Source organism: Capra hircus, chromosome 11 (assembly GCF_001704415.2).
Source record: "Capra hircus breed San Clemente chromosome 11, ASM170441v1, whole genome shotgun sequence".
Lineage (NCBI taxonomy): Eukaryota > Metazoa > Chordata > Mammalia > Artiodactyla > Bovidae > Capra > Capra hircus.
The window spans coordinates 45,127,135-45,142,734 of record NC_030818.1 but is presented as its reverse complement, the minus strand read 5'-3'; the positions used below and the strand labels follow the sequence as shown (position 1 = coordinate 45,142,734).

General features: G+C 48.3%; 1 protein-coding gene across 1 annotated transcript in view; it reads right to left on the bottom strand.

The window, feature by feature from the left end:
- ST6GAL2 (ST6 beta-galactoside alpha-2,6-sialyltransferase 2) overlaps positions 1 to 15,227 on the bottom strand; it is a 57,242-nt gene extending 42,015 nt beyond the window's left edge. The window contains exon 1 of the mRNA XM_018055319.1: positions 14,841 to 15,227. The gene's annotated coding sequence lies outside the window, so the exon portion shown is untranslated. The remainder of the gene's footprint in view (positions 1 to 14,840) is intronic.

Below are 15,600 nucleotides of genomic sequence, written 5' to 3'. Positions count from 1 at the left end.
AAGGAACTTCTCTAAATGCCATCCCTGCTCAGCAATGAACAGATAAAAGTTTTTAAATTGGCTCTCAGGCAAAGGGAGTGGGGAGGAGACCTGATTTTTAGCATTGGCCTTTCTATGGTGTAAATATTTCCACCACGGCCAATTTCAATCTACTTATGTGTCCTTATTGAACTCAGAGGTGGGAACAGACACAGAAGCTCATCTCAGTATTTTTGCTACACAGATGCAATAGATGCAGAGGACTCCTGAAGGAGAAAAGGCAGAAGATGTGATGAAACTGTTAGGAATCGATGAGTTTTGAGAGCTGACCATCTTTGTTTTTAATATAATTTAATAATCAGCTCACAAAATTCCTGGGGGCTTCCCAGGTGGCTCAGTGCTAAAGAACCCGCCTACCAGTGTAGGAGACACAGAATGTGTGGATTCAATCTCTGGGTCAGGAAGATCCCCTGGAGGAGGAAACCGCAATCCACTCCAGTATTCTTGCCTGGAAAATCTCATAGACAGAGGAGCTGGGCAGATTCAGTTCATGGGGTCACAAAAGAGTCAGGTATGACTAAGCAACTGAGCACCCAGCACAGAGTTCCTGAATGCTGGCAAGAGAGCTGCAGAAACTGGGGCACCACACCCCTCCCAGAAGGCTATTCTGCAAGGGTATTCATGCCAGGGTGAAAAGGAGAGTGAGAAAGTTGGCTTAAAGCTCAACATTCAGAGAACGAAGATCATGGCATCTGGTCCCATCACTTCATGGGAAACAGTGTCAGACTTTATTTTTGGGGGCTCCAAAATCACTGCAGATGGGGACTGCAGCCATGAAATTAAAAGACGCTTACTCCTTGGAAGAAAAGTTATGACCAACATAGATAGCATATTCAAAAGCAGAGACATTACTTTGCCAACAAAGGTCCGTCTAGTCAAGGCTATGGTTTCTCCAGTGGTCATGTATGGATGTGAGAGTTGAACTGTGAAGAAAGTTGAGCGCTGAAGAATTGATACTTTTGAACTGTGGTGTTGGAGAAGACTCCTCAGAGTCCCTTGGACTGCAAGGAGATCCAACCAGTCCATTCTGAAGGAGATCAGCCCTGGGATTTCTTTGGAAGGAATGATGCTAAAGCTGAAACTCCAGTACTTTGGCCACCTCATGCAAAGAGTTGACTCATTGGAAAAGACTCTGATGCTGGGAAGGATTGGGGACAGGAGGAGAAGGGGACGACAGAGGATGAGATGGCTGGATGGCTGGATCACTGACTCGATGGACATGAGTTTGAGTGAACTCCGGGAGATGGTGATGGACAGGGAGGCCTGGCGTGCTGCGATTCGTGGGGTCGCAGAGTTGGACACAACTGAGCAACTGAACTGAACTGAATAAGATTCATCTTCCGTGACTTATGGAAACCTCTGGGCAGCCTGCTCAGTTCTGGAGGTGACACTGAGTGGCCTGGCTGCATCTGACCAGCTGCCTGCGTGTGTTTAAGCCTCGCCCGGTGGTAGAAGGGGTAGAGCTCACAGGCTCCAAGTGTGCTGCTGTGTCAGTGATAAACCTAAGAATGACCTGTGTGCTGTGTGCTATGAGTGCCTCAGTTTCATGATGAGAAACTGAAGTTAAGAGTCCATGGACATCAGTTGGGCCGACTTCAAAGGCACGTAGCCGGGAGCCCTACAGGAACCCGCGTGCAAAGGGCCAGCCTTGGTTTCCTGCTCCCCTGTCGCTGTCTTGGAGGTCTCCAGAGTTGTGTCTTTGATTCTGTGTATTCTAAGTGAAGCTGGAAGGGAGACCAGGACCATGGAACGTGTGCTCCAGCAGAACAGAGGTGGAGAATATGCGGGCCCCATGTGCGACCACCAGTCCTTGCTATTCATCCACGTCCGGCAGCTGAGTTTTTGTGTGGACATAAGTTTTCAACTTTCCTGGCAGCTCAGATGCTAAGAAGTCTGCCTGCAGTGCAGGAGACTCATGTTTGATCCTGGGTTGGGAAGATCCCCTGGAGAAGGAAATGGCAATCCACTCCAGGCTTCTTTCCTGGAGAATCCCATGGACAGAGGAGCCTGGCGGGCTACAGCCCATGGGGTCAAAAAAGAGTCAGGCACAGTTTAGCAACTACAACAGCAACATCAACAACATAGAATGTATAAACCCAAGAGTGAACCCAAAGGTTAACTATGGACTTTGGGACATTATGATGCATCAATGTAGGTTCATCGGATTGCAACAAATATACCATTTGGGGGTATGCTGATAATAGGGGATGCCATGCATGTGTGAGGCAGGAAGTCTTCATATGTTCTGCTCAATTTTGCTGGGAACCTTAAGCTGCTCTAAAAGTCTGATTTTTTTTTTTTTTTTAAGTAGAACAGAAAGAAGAAAAGAAAAAAGAATAACGACCACAAATTCCTCCAAAGTGGAGGCCTGGAATCTGAAACTTAGTCTGTTGGCTCCAGAGATCATGTCTCTCAGAGCGACTGCCCTCTACAGTTTATAAAGGGTCTCCCCATACTGTCAAGTCAGTGCCATATGGGTTTCAAATTAAATGTCCAGTTCTGACCTCCGGTGCACTGAAAAGAAACTTTTCACAGCTCATAAGTCGTTAGCACCTGCTATAATAAAGTAAGCATCAGTGTTCAAGTCTCCAAGCAGAGGTCAGGGACTGAAATCCCCTGCCGCGCCCCCACAGCACTCTTGTAGGTATGGATGCAATGAGGTGTGTGTCGGAGAAAGAGATGGAGATGGAGGCTGATGGCAGGGAGCACGGAATCCAGCACAAGAAACCTCATCCGCCCTCCCTCAGGGGAGAGTCTGGGGGCTGCGGAGACTATGACAAGAAGCCAAGTTAGTTCTCTTCCTAAGAAGGAAATGTCTGGCCTCAGCACGTTCCTGTTCCCAGACTTGTTAACTGTGGCCAAAGAGCGTGAACCAGGGACCGAGTACAATAACAACCCTGTGAGATGCACGATTCATGGAAGGAGTGTCCTCGGCCCCTCTCCTTGACTCCCCAGCCCTGAGGATAAAGAGGCACTGGGTGGAACTCCACTGCTTGATGGCAACAAGCCCAAGTCTGCCATGAAAGGAACGACTTTTACTCAACAAATATCTACAGGATTTGCAGGAGGAATGTTTGAGATGGCAACACAAAGGCAGACTAGATAAGTTCCCACATCTGTCTTTTTTTTTCAATTAATTAATTTATTTGATGGGGGATAATTACCTTACAATACTGTGATAATCTTGCTATACATCGACATGAATCAGCCACGGGTGCACATGTGTCCCCCCATCCTGAACCCGCCTCCCACCTCATCCCTCCGGGTTGTCCCAGAGCACTGGCTTTGGGTGCCCTGCTTCACGCATTGAACTTGCGCTGGTCATCTGTCTTACATATGGTAATATACATGTTTCAATGCGATTCTCTCAAATCATCCCACCCTCGGCCCCTCCCACAGAGTCCATGTGTCTTTATGTCTGTGTCTCCTTTGCTACCCTACATGTAGGACCATCGTTCAGTTCAGTTCAGTTGCTCAGTTGTGTCCAACTTTTTGTGACCCCATGGACTGCAGCACGCCTGGCTTCCCGGACCATCACCAGCTCCCAGAGCCTGCTCAAACTCATATCCATCAAGTCGGTGATGCCGTCCAACCATCTCATCCTCTGTCATCCTCTTCTCCTCCCGCCTTCAATCTTTCCCAGCATCAGGGTCTTTTTCAATGAGTAAATTCTTCGCATCAGGTGGCCAAGGTATTGAAGTTTCAGCTGCAGCATCAGTCCTTCCAGTGAATATTGAGGACTGATTTCCTTTACGATTGACTGGTTTAATCTCCTTGCAGTCCAGGGGACTCTCAGGAGTCTTCTCCAACATCACTGTTCAAAAGTATCAATTCTTCGGTGCTCAGCTTTCTTTATAGTCCAACTTTCACATCCGTACATGACCACTGGAAAAACCATAGCTTTGACTAGACGGACCTTTGTTGGCAAAGTAATGTCTCTGCTTTTTAATATCCTGTCTAGGTTGGTCATAGCTTTTCTTCCAAGGAACAACTGTCTTTTAATTTCATGGCTGCAGTCACCATCTGCAGTGATTTTGGAGCCCAAGAAAATAAAGTCTGTCACTGTTTCCACTGTTTCCCCATCTATTTGCCATGAAGTGATGGGACTGGACATCATGATCTTAGTTTTTTGAATGTTGTGTTTTAAGCTAGCTTTTTTACTCTCCTCTTTCACTTTCGTCAAAAACCTCTTCAGTTCCTCTTTGCTTCCTGCCATAAAGGTGGTGTCATCTGCATATCTGAGGTAATTGATATTTCTCCCAGCAATCTTGATTCCAGCTTGTGCTTCATCCAGCCTGGCATTTCGCATGATGTACTCTTCATAGAAGTTAAATAAGCAAGGTGACAATATACAGCCTTGAGGTACTCCTTTCCCAATTTGGAACCAGTCCATTGTTCCATGTCCGGTTCTAACTGTTGATTCTTGACCTGCATACAGATTTCTCAGGAGGCAGGTCAGATGGTCTCGTATTCCCACCTCTTGAAGAATTTTCCGCAGTTTGCTGTGATCCACATAGTCAGAGGCTTTGGCGTAGTCAATAAAGCAGAAGTAGATGTTTTTTTGGAACTCTCTTGCTTTTCCTATTATCCTCTCTATAAGGCTGAAAGTGAAGACCCCCCGAACTCCGAGGGGACCCCCTCCCCTGTCAGCTGCCCCTCACCCATCCTGATACGCAGCTCAGCTGGACACAGCAGGTGCCTGGCCTCTACACCTGGGAGACAGATCATCTTTATTCACCTGCTTGTCAGGTTTGCTTGTGTTTCAGACAGTAAGGAATCTGCCTACAGTGCAGGAGACCTGTTCAAATGCTGGGTCAGGAAGATCCCCTGGAGGAGGGCATGGCAACCCACTCCAGTATTCTTGCCTGGAGAATCCCATGGACAGAGGAGCCTGGCGGGCTACAGTTCATGGGGTTGCAGAGTCTGACACAACGGAGCAGACACACAGCACAAACAAGGGAAAGGCAGGACCTCTTGTAAGATCTGAATTATTCATCATCAGTTTCTAGGAGGCCACAAAATTGTCTTGACTTTGAGGTTCCCTGCCAGAGAGTAAATCTTCTCAAGCAGTCTAAAGCAGTTGGAAAGACGAAAACCAAACAAACAAGCAAAACAAACACTCAGCCCACTGCAAAGGTCAAGGCTGAGTTCACACCCTCTCCTGAAATGTTGGGATCCACTGGAAACCAGCTTCAATAACCCATGGTTCTGAATTCCCAGAAGAACACAGCACGAGTTGGTGAGCTAGTCTGATCACAGGCCTAGGCCTTCCTGACTGGCATCAGAATTTCAGAACCCAGTAAGAGAATTTTCTACCCACTTTCAGTTATCAAAGACCTTGTCCAGGACAACAACATAATTAAAAAGTGCAGAGAAACCAACTGGTAGTGCAAACCTCATTAAGTTGGCACAGCGTGACTCATGAGGAAAATTAAAAGGGCTCAAGGGTGTGCAGAGAGCTAAGGTCCTTCACAAAATGGAACCATTTTCACAGATTTTCAATTTTAATATATTACCACAAATGGCAGTAGCACTGAACGCTGTGGGAGTCAACCCAGGCCTGTGATAGTGGATGGTGCAATGCTGAGTCGTATCTGACTCTCTGTGACCCCATGGACTGTAGTCTGCCAGGCTCCTCTGTCTGTGGGAATCTCCAGGCAAGAATACTGGAGTGATTTGCCATGCCCTCCTCCAGGGCATCTTCCCAACCCAGGGACTGAACCCACGTCTCTTACATCTCCTGCCCTGGCAGGTGGGTTCTTTACCACTAGCACCACCTGGGAAGCCCAAAGTGGATGGAGGTTCCTCCAAAGAGCTTCCTTTGCCAGGTGTGTATGTCTAGAACAGACCTGGGTCTGTGAGACTTTGTGGAGATGCCGAGTGTTGGTGGTGCTGGGGGTTGTCACGGGATGGAGCTGCCGCAATGCCACAGGCAGCAACGTGGCTGCTAACGACCAACACACATGTCGTCATTAAAATCCACTTAACTGGATTATGAAAGCGATTTAAAATGACTTCCTTGGGTGAGAGGAAAGCCACACTTAGGTACCTCTCTGTTCATTTGCAGGTCATCCTTTGTATCTTAAGCATACTTTAATGGAGCAAGAACAGTTTATTCAAATGCTCCATGTATTTTTTTTTAAAAAACTCCACGTGCTTTCATTAAACTCTTGCAATGTTCTATTTACCACACAGAATCACTTGAAGTCCCTAACTTCAACCACTGACGACAGTCTTTATTTTCCATTGGAAAAGACTCTGATGCTGGGAGGGATTGGGGGCAGGAGGAGAAGGGGACGACCGAGGATGAGATGGCTGGATGGCATCACGGACTTGATGGACTTGAGTCTGAGTGAACTCCGGGAGATGGTGATGGACAGGGAGGCCTGGCGTGCTGCGATTCATGGGGTCGCAAAGAGTTGGACACGACTGAGCGACTGAACTGAACTGAACTGAATGAAAGTGGAGAGTGAAAAAGTTGGCTTAAAGCTCAATGTTCAGAAAACGAAGATCATGGCATCTGGTCCCATCACTTCATGGGAAATAGATGGGGAAACAGTGGAAACAGTGTCAGACTTTATTTTTTGGGTTCAGAGTAATGGAAAGAGTTCCTTTAATTAACTGACTCACCCAGGGCTGCCCTGAGCCCTCACTCGACCTTTAGGGAAAGCAATGCAGAGCGCTTAGCACATAGAGGACGTAGTCTGGGAAGATGCTTGGAAAATACAGGAAGCGCCATATGAACTCTCATGACTCCACACGCAGCTGACCCTCTGTCCCGGGAAGATGCCCTTAGTCTGGGTTGCTGTCTCCTGCAGGGAGTGCTGGCAGAACGTGTAAGGGCCATGTGTGACACTTCAGGCCAGGTGTGACACACCGGTGGGGACAGAGCACAGTACCGTCTCCGGCTTCCCACCAGAGGTGTGTGTCACCTTCTCCACCTGCACCGGGAGGGCCAGAACTCAGAATCAAAGCACCGCACTTGCAATTCCTTGTGGTCAGCTGAGACTTGATACTTTCCTGCCCAGGGACCTTTCCCAAATTTTAATATCTGTTCACAGATGATTCATGGGCAAGCAGGAGAAAAATGCAGCCCAACCACAACCACCGCCAGCCCATCCCTGGGGACCAGCCTTATTATCCCACCAGGGGCTGCTAATGTGTGTGCTCTGATTGTTAGGATTTGATACGTTTATGAATCTGAGATGAGTGCTTTTGTAAACTCTCCCTGGGAAGGTCCTACCCAATTTATTTACTAATTACCGGCTGACTACACATGTCCCTCACTTCTGAATGCTCTGTTAAAGAAAGGAACAAAGATGCCCAACCACATCTGGGATCATTATGAAAAGAGAGGCACTTTTCAGGTGTTCTCTGTGAGATTCAGGGAGGCATACAAATAATAGGGTTGAATGGTTTAAGTCTGACTTCCTGAAAGTAGCTAACAAAATGTGAGAAAAGGAAAGTCTGCTCCAGACCCGATATGTTCCATGATGTCACTGCCCTGGCACCTGGAGATCATCAGATGCTTAAGGTTTTGCTCAGTTGGTAAAGAATCGTCTGCAATACAGGAGACCCAGGTTCAATCCCTGGGTGGGGAAGATCCCCTGGAGAAGGGAATGGCAACCCACTCCAGTATTCTGGCCTGGAGAATCCCATGGACAGAGGAGCCTGGCGGGCTGCAGTCCATGGGGTCACAAACAGTAGGACACAACTGAGCGACTGACACTCACTTTTGTGTATCTTGGTGTGAACTTTACCATCTGTCCCCTGTTCTCCCCACACAAGCAAGGGGGCCTGTGACAGCCCCTGCGTTCTGTTCTCCCTACAAACTGCCAGACACTAAAGGAAGGACACTTGGTTTTGAGGTACACAGGTGACTGGGCATCCCAAGGTACTTGACTTTAAGCAAAAATGTCCTTGGCAAGCACACAGGATAAACAAGGGAAATGTTGAAACATCTAACTGCAACCCTCAGTCCTGCTTTCATCCACCATATAAAAATGAAGTATAAAGCAAGCACACACACGCACACACCTGACCTTCCTCCTCTAATCCTGTTCTGAATCTACCTCCCCCTGCAGGGAACTTGAGTTTTGATACCAGGAGTCCAGTCACCTGGCCCAGCCCAGCACCCTTGATGCACCCTAGATGCCCTGCTGGAGATGCCACTGCAGGATCTGGTCCCGAGGATGAAACACATCCTGCACCTACCTGGGTACCCGAAGATGTTGATGCTGTAAGAACCCTCACACTGCACACAGAGAGAAAAAAGTGCGTGTTCCCACATGCAGTCTTTGTTGCTGTGCACTCGCTCGGTCATGTCCAACTCTTCTGTGACCCCCCTGGACTGTAGCCCACCAGGCTCCTCTGTCTAGGGGATTCTCCAGGCAAGAATACTGGGGTGAATTGCCATTTCTTTCTCTAAGACATGGTCTACTTATAATAAACTAAGAGTGCAGTTTAAACCCTAAACATTTTTGAGATCTTCCTACTCCACTGACAGTGTGGAATTCTGCAGAGATCACTGATACAGGAAGAAGAGTGTTCTCTCAGTCAGATGGCCAGGGTTCTGATCCTGAGTTTGTTTCTCAGTGGCCATGAATCCCAGCCAGGAATGTTTACTTGTCACGATTGACATTCTCTCTCCTCATATCTGACATGAAGTCACATCAGTCCTCGGATGTGTTCCTCCCATATTTAAGTGTGAGTGTGTGTGAGGGTGTGCCAATGTGTGTGTGTGCTTGCGTCGTCTTTTAAAAGATAGTCCTCATTTTTTTTTTGGCGCTGGGACTTCTCAGGGGTATAGTTTTCCCAATTGTAAAATATAATTTACATAGTAAGACCCTTCTTCTAATAAGAAAAGCAAATTCATTCCTTTAATCATGCACCTATTGGATAAACTATCATTTAGAAAACAAATTCCGTATTAATGGCAGTTTTTCCTACCCATCTGTGGCCAGAGGTACATATACAGGTTTTAACACACTGCAAAAAAGCCATCAATAGACTTTCAAGGAAGCTACTTTTCACATTAATTTCTGATTCATGAAAGCTATTGGGGTACCTACAAGATTTACCTTTTCCCAAATGTAATTTAGAGCCAACTCATTCTATGCTCAGTCACTCAGTCATGGCCAACTCTTTTGTGACCCCATGGACTGTAGCCTTTCAGGCTCCTCTGTCCATAGGATTTCCCAGGCAAGAATACCAGAGTGGTTTGCCATTTCCTACTCCAGAAAGTCATTCTCAGTTCAATTCAGTCGCTCAGTCGTGTCCGACTCTTTGAGACCCCATGAATCGCAGCACGCCAGGCCTCCCTGTCCATCACCAACTCCTGGAGTTCACTCAGACTCACGTCCATCGAGTGAGTGATCCAGCCATCCAGCCATCTCATCCTCTGTCGTCCCCTTCTCCTCCTGCCCCCAATCCCTCCCAGCATCAGAGTCTTTTCCAACGAGTCAACTCTTCGCATGAGGTGGCCAAAGTACTGGAGTTTCAGCTTTAGCATTATTCCTTCCAAAGAAATCCCAGGGCTGATCTCCTTCAGAATGGACTGGTTGGATGTCCTTGCAGTCCAAGGGACTCTCAAGAGTCTTCTCCAATACCACAGTTCAAAAGCATCAATTCTTCGGCACTCAGCTTTCTTCACAGTCCAACTCTCACATCCATACATGACCACAGGAAAAACCATAGCCTGGACTAGACGGACCTTTGTTGGCAAAGTAATGTCTCTGCTTTTCAATATGCTATCTAGGGAAGACATTCTAGAAGCCACAATAATTAACAACATGCAAGAACCTGTACTTGAAAAATTTGTATAATTTAAACGCAGAAAACCAATGGTTCTAAAGTTAATACAGCATTCTTCTCTCAGGCTCAAGTCTTAGAAGCAGCCTAGCATAGGACTAAGTATGTGAATTTTAAATTTCTAAAAACAAAGGCTTCTGATCAAGACACTGCAGGATTTTTCTTTACGATGTATTCTCTAATGCTTTAGCCAATATATTTCTAAACATCCCAAGGGACTACTTTTTAGGCTTGCACTCTTTGACCCAATAACTCAAAAGTGTGTTAGTTGCTCAGGCGTTTCTGACTCTTTGCGAGCCCACGGACTGTAGCCTGGCAGGCTCTTCTGCCCAGGGGATTTTCCAGGCAAGAATACTGGAGCTGGTTGTCATTCCCTTCTCCAGGGGATCTTTCCAACTTAGGGATCGAACCCAGGTCTCCTGCATTGCAGACAGATTCTTTACTGTCTGAGCCATGGGGGAGGCCTCAAAGCACAGGGGTAATTGTCTTGAATCTTAGCTTATATTTTTCTTTGGAAATGTCACTGCTGTCACACCCCGTGAGCCTGAATTTCATCCTACTACTGCATGAGCAGATACCCCAAATGGCCTGGGCCACCTTTCAGCTGTAACTCAAGCTTCTGTCTGCCTCCAGGTTCCAAAAGACACGAGCTCCAGGCCCTGCGCTTGCAGCCTGGACAACCTTCCGGAGCCAGCATGCCCGGGTGGGGCTGAGAGCTCCCAGTCTGTGCCCTTCCTCTTCAGAGTGGTATCTCATGTTGCTGCATGGCCTTTGGAGACACCCAAGTTCAGTTCACTTCAGTCGCTCAGTCAGGTATGACTCTTTGCAACCCCATGGACTGCAGCACACCAGGCTTCCTGGTCCCTGACCAACTCCCAAAACCTGCTCAAATTCACGCCCATCAAGTCAGTGATGCCATCCAACCATCTCATCCTGTCACCCCCTTTTCCTCCTGCCTTCAATCTTGCCCAGCATCAGGGTCTTTTCCAATGAGTCAGTTCTTCACATCCGGTGGCCAAAGTATTGAAGCTTCAGCTTCAGCATCAGTCCTTCCAATGAATCTTCAGGACCAATTTCCTTTACGATTGACTGATTTGATCTCCTGCAGTCTGTTCTCACGAGTCTTCTTCACCACAGTTCAAAAGCATCACTTCTTTGGTGCTCACCTTTCTTTACGGTCCAACTCTCACATCCATACATGACTACTGTAAAAACCATAGCTTTGCCTAAGCTGGATGGACCTTTGTTGGCAAAGTAATGTCTCTGCTTTTCAGTATGTTGTCAAGGTTGATCATAGCTTTTCTTCCAAGGAGCAAGTGTCTTTTAATTTCATGGCTTCAGTCACCATCTGCAGTGATTTTGGAGCCCAAGAGAATGAACTCTGTCACTGTTTCCATTGTTTCTCCATCTATTTGCCATGAAGTGATGGGACCGGATGCCATGATCTTAGTTTTTTGAATGTTGAATTTTAAGCCAACTTTTTCACTCTCCTCTTTCACTTTCATCAAGAGGTTCCTCAGTTCCTTTCTGCCATCAGAGTGGTGTCATCTGCATTTGGAGACATCCAAGCCCAAGTTCAGACCCAGCTCTGTTCTCACTCTTGAGGCAGCCACTTCCTGCTTCTGAGCTCAGTCTCATAGCATGGCTCAGGTTATGGCCAAGGTGCCCCTTGATGCCCTGTGCAGACATAATAGCAGGGTGGGGCATGAAAAGTCTCAAAGCAGAGGCTCTGATTATTCTTGGCATCACTGCTCTCCCCAGGACTATGGGCTGTTGGAAGGGATGTCCAGTATGGATAACTAAAGGTTCCTTCTCTTCTGAGCAGGGGAATCAGCTTTCTAATATGCCAGAAAACACCAATTATCCATTCCACGCAATCCCCATGCTGGAAGACACCTTGGAGAGAGTTTAAGCAGAGTCTTCATCTGGCAGCCCTGAAAACCACGCAGCTCTGTGCAGGACTCGGGACCGAGAGGTCTCCCTGCTGCTTCATTCTCTGAGAAAGTCCAGTGCAAAACTGCTACCCAGACCTCACACTTGTTAGAAACATCTGCCTGAAACTGGGGATTCTTTCCTGGAGAAGACCACAGTGGGCAGCGGAAAGCAGGAGGGGTATGGACAGGTCTGTTCAGACAAGTCCCTGAGAGTGGGTGGCGGTGCTCTTATGTCATTCCATCCAGAGGGCAATTCCACGTCAAAGCAGGGGGGACTTGGCGCTGTGAGGCAGACCGGAACCTGCCTAGGGCCAACGGAAGACAATAGGCAGACCACTGCGGGAAACCCAGCTTTTACCAAGCGGCAGGTCTAGAGTGGATGTGAGGGCTGGACCAAACTACCGGCTGAGGACTGCTCGGGCCAGTCTCACACCCTTTACATTAGGGCCACCACTTCACCCACAGGCCAGGTGTGTTCCATGCATTTTGAATTGCATTTCTGCCCCATCAATTTAGGGGGGCGGGACGGGGCTTCGAATTTAAGATCAGGATAGCATTTTTTAAGAGTCATAATAAATCCATGCTTCTGCCCAAGCCCCATGTTTACACATAAATTGCTCAAAAGTAGAAAAATGGCAGATGTAGTAATCCACAGGCCGATGTTTATGCATAAGAGTAGCTTGTCACCTCTTCCAGCACACTCAGGGTTTGGACTTGACACCAACCCGTTAAGAACATTGAAAACTGCTGTGTAAATTACACCCGCACAGTCCTGACTCCAAAATTAGTATCTGATTCTATGTAATTATTTCTCTTACTGTCAGTTGTCAATTTAATCCCCTAGTTCTTTTTAAAGACATGTCCAATGATTAAAATCGCAAAGCTTGACATACCCCTACCTTGAAGGCACTATCTTTGCTAAGACATTCAAGCAAGAAAAGTAAAGTAGTTCACTTAATTTAAGCAATTAAAAATTATGATGATATAATAGAAGATCCAAGAGGGAGAAAAAACACTGTATACTTAGGTGAATATTAAAACAAAGGCTGTCCCAATTATTAATGCATAAAACATTTTTTATGCAAAAGCATCAAGAATGATACACCAAATCCAGACATTAATTAAAAGTTTCTCAAAGGTCAAATATCTCCAAGTTTCTGGAAAGGAACTTGTCATTGACTTACCTAAGCAATAGGTACAAAAGTATAGAAATAAATTGGTATTTATAGAAAGACTTAAGCACTGAGAAACACTTGGATAAACTGTAGACACAGAGGATAAAACTCCAGTTAGCATAAGCATTCACATACTTCATCATCTCAGGAAAAGGAGAATCTCAGAAAAAAAGAGTTCCAGAAAGAAACATCTACAGGAATTTCTCAGCAACCACTTCACTGTTCAACTAATCTCACAGGCTGGCCACACATCCTTCCCCAGACCCAGCTGATGTATTCACCCCATGAGTAAACCTTTCTCTCTTAATTATCCTCATCAGAGATGGAGCAGAGCTGCCTGCTCTTCTCCACATAATAAATCCATTCATATATTTTCAGATGTGAAATTATATCAGCTTTGAATCCTCCAGTCTAAATATCCTCAATTCTTTATCTTTACTTCCTAGATTTAACACAAAGCTTCAGAAGCTTCACCTGCACCAAGCAGAAAGGAATACCCCAGTTTACCTCACTCACAAAAAAAATTTTATCAAGAATTCCAACATGTTTGAGTGACTTTTCTTAAACTCAGCTGTAAAATTCAAGGCAGTTCTTCCATTAATTTCCAGCATTCCCCACTCCCTACTGCCAACAGTTTTCCCGATGCATTAGTGGGAAATGCGAGCCTTCAAGGGTTGGAAAAATTTTGGTTGCCAGTTTCAGAAAAATAGCAGGGTAAAAATAAGCTCAAGGCCACACATCAATTCTCCTTTTAGAAGAAAACGTCAACCCCAAGTTTGCAACAACAGCATTTCAATTTTTGAAACCCACGGGTCATGAATTTTATTTCAACATGGCAAAGTATGTTGACCAAAATTGGAAAAAAAAAGTAACTATCGAGCAACCTGCCCGAGGCGTTTAAAATGTGCAGAAAGTACTTAAAATACTTTCGAGTCTCCCAGCAATGTCCTCACCAAGCATAGAGCCGACAGAGCTGGGGATCAGCTGGCCCCTTCCCGGTCAGAACGCCAACCGCACACAAAGCAAAGATTCCGACCAAATATGGTTTGCCTCTCCTCAATTTTTCAGCCTGCTCACTAAAAATACGTTCACAACCAATCCAGCCAAGCATTACTCTTCTCCCAAAGTGCTTCTCGGATTATAAAACAGCTTTGAAAGTTCAGCCTGACAAAACAAACACGGTACCGGGGGAGAGACCTGGAAGGCATTTGCAAAAAGTCTCATTTAAATTCCTGGAAAGCACGGCTTCCCAAACAGCTATTCGGATCGCTCTGGAAGGAGGCAGCAGCCGCTTCGCTCCAGCCAGGAGTTTCACTCCGCTCCATCCCCCTGCATCGCAAAATCCGAAGGAGATGGACGTTGCATTCCGTACCCCCCGAATACATCAAATCTCCTTTCGGTACACGGTGGAAAGTGGGACAACTCCGAAGCCGCCCTCCTCGCGCCAGTGCGCAAGAACGAACACCCCACTGCTCAAGATTCACAAGATCCTTCTGCCCCAAACGTTTCAGCTACAGAAAACTAGAGATCAGTGCAACGCACTTTAGACTTTAAGAAGCGCAGTTGTGCCTGCGGATGGGGTCGAGAAGACAATTAAAGACATCTAGCCCCTTCCAGAGCCAAACTTAAAGATCAGGGTCACTGAGTCACCGGGGCACACTGTGTCCTCTTATCCCAGGAGCGCAAGTCTTCCGGTGGTCTCACCTCTCGAGGAATTCCTGCTTCTCCCCCCAAAAAAACTGTCCTCAGCGCTCCCCCTACACACCACCACAGGTCTGGGAGCGGGTCGCCGAGTCTAACTCGGTGCCGAGCTGCGCCCAGGCTCCGGCGACCCAGCGGCAGCCGTCTGGCACCGCCCGACCCCGAGCCCTCGGTCGCCCACCTTTTCCGTACGCCGCGCCTCACTGCGCCCGACCCCGCGGCGTGGAGTCGGGGACGAGCGTGTCACATCTTCTTCTCCCGCGGCCGCTCGGGCGCGCGCCACGCGCTCCCACAATCTCGCCGACTGGAGCAGAGAGCCGGGGCCCGGGCGCCAGACGCGCGCGCGGCTCAGCGGCTCCCGCAGCGGCAGCCCGCCTCCGCCGAGCAGCCTCCTGGCGCCGCCCCAGAGACCCGGCGATCCGCGCTCGCGTCCAGGGCGGCCGGCGGGGTTTGCTCCGATGCTGATCGCTCGGTGCTGGGCGGCGAAAACGAGCGCGGGGAACTCGGCCTCCGGGCCGGCGCGGTGTTGCGCTCAGCAAGCGCCGCGCGCCTCATTGTTCCAGGCGGCTCCCTGCTCCCAGCCCCCGCGCAGAGCCTGCGCCGCGCCCCGCCCCGCGCTCCCCAGCGCCCACCCCTTGCCCCCCGCCCCTCCGCCTCCGAGGCTTCCTCCGGCCTCCCTTCGCTGCCGCGCTCACCTAGCGGGCGGCAGCTGGCCTCGGGAAGTTCCGCGACCACTCCCCACTGCCGGGCCCCGCTGCCTGGCGGCTGCGGCGCAAAGGGTACAAGGTGGGCGCTCCCCGGCTGCGAGCCGAGCCCCGCTGGTGGCACAGAGTGATCGTAGACTGGGGAGTCGCGGCGGCCTGTAAAGGCACGCCTGTCCGCGCCACCGCTGCCAGCCTGCCCCGGTCCACCGAGGGTCACCTGCACAGGCTCCGCCCGGC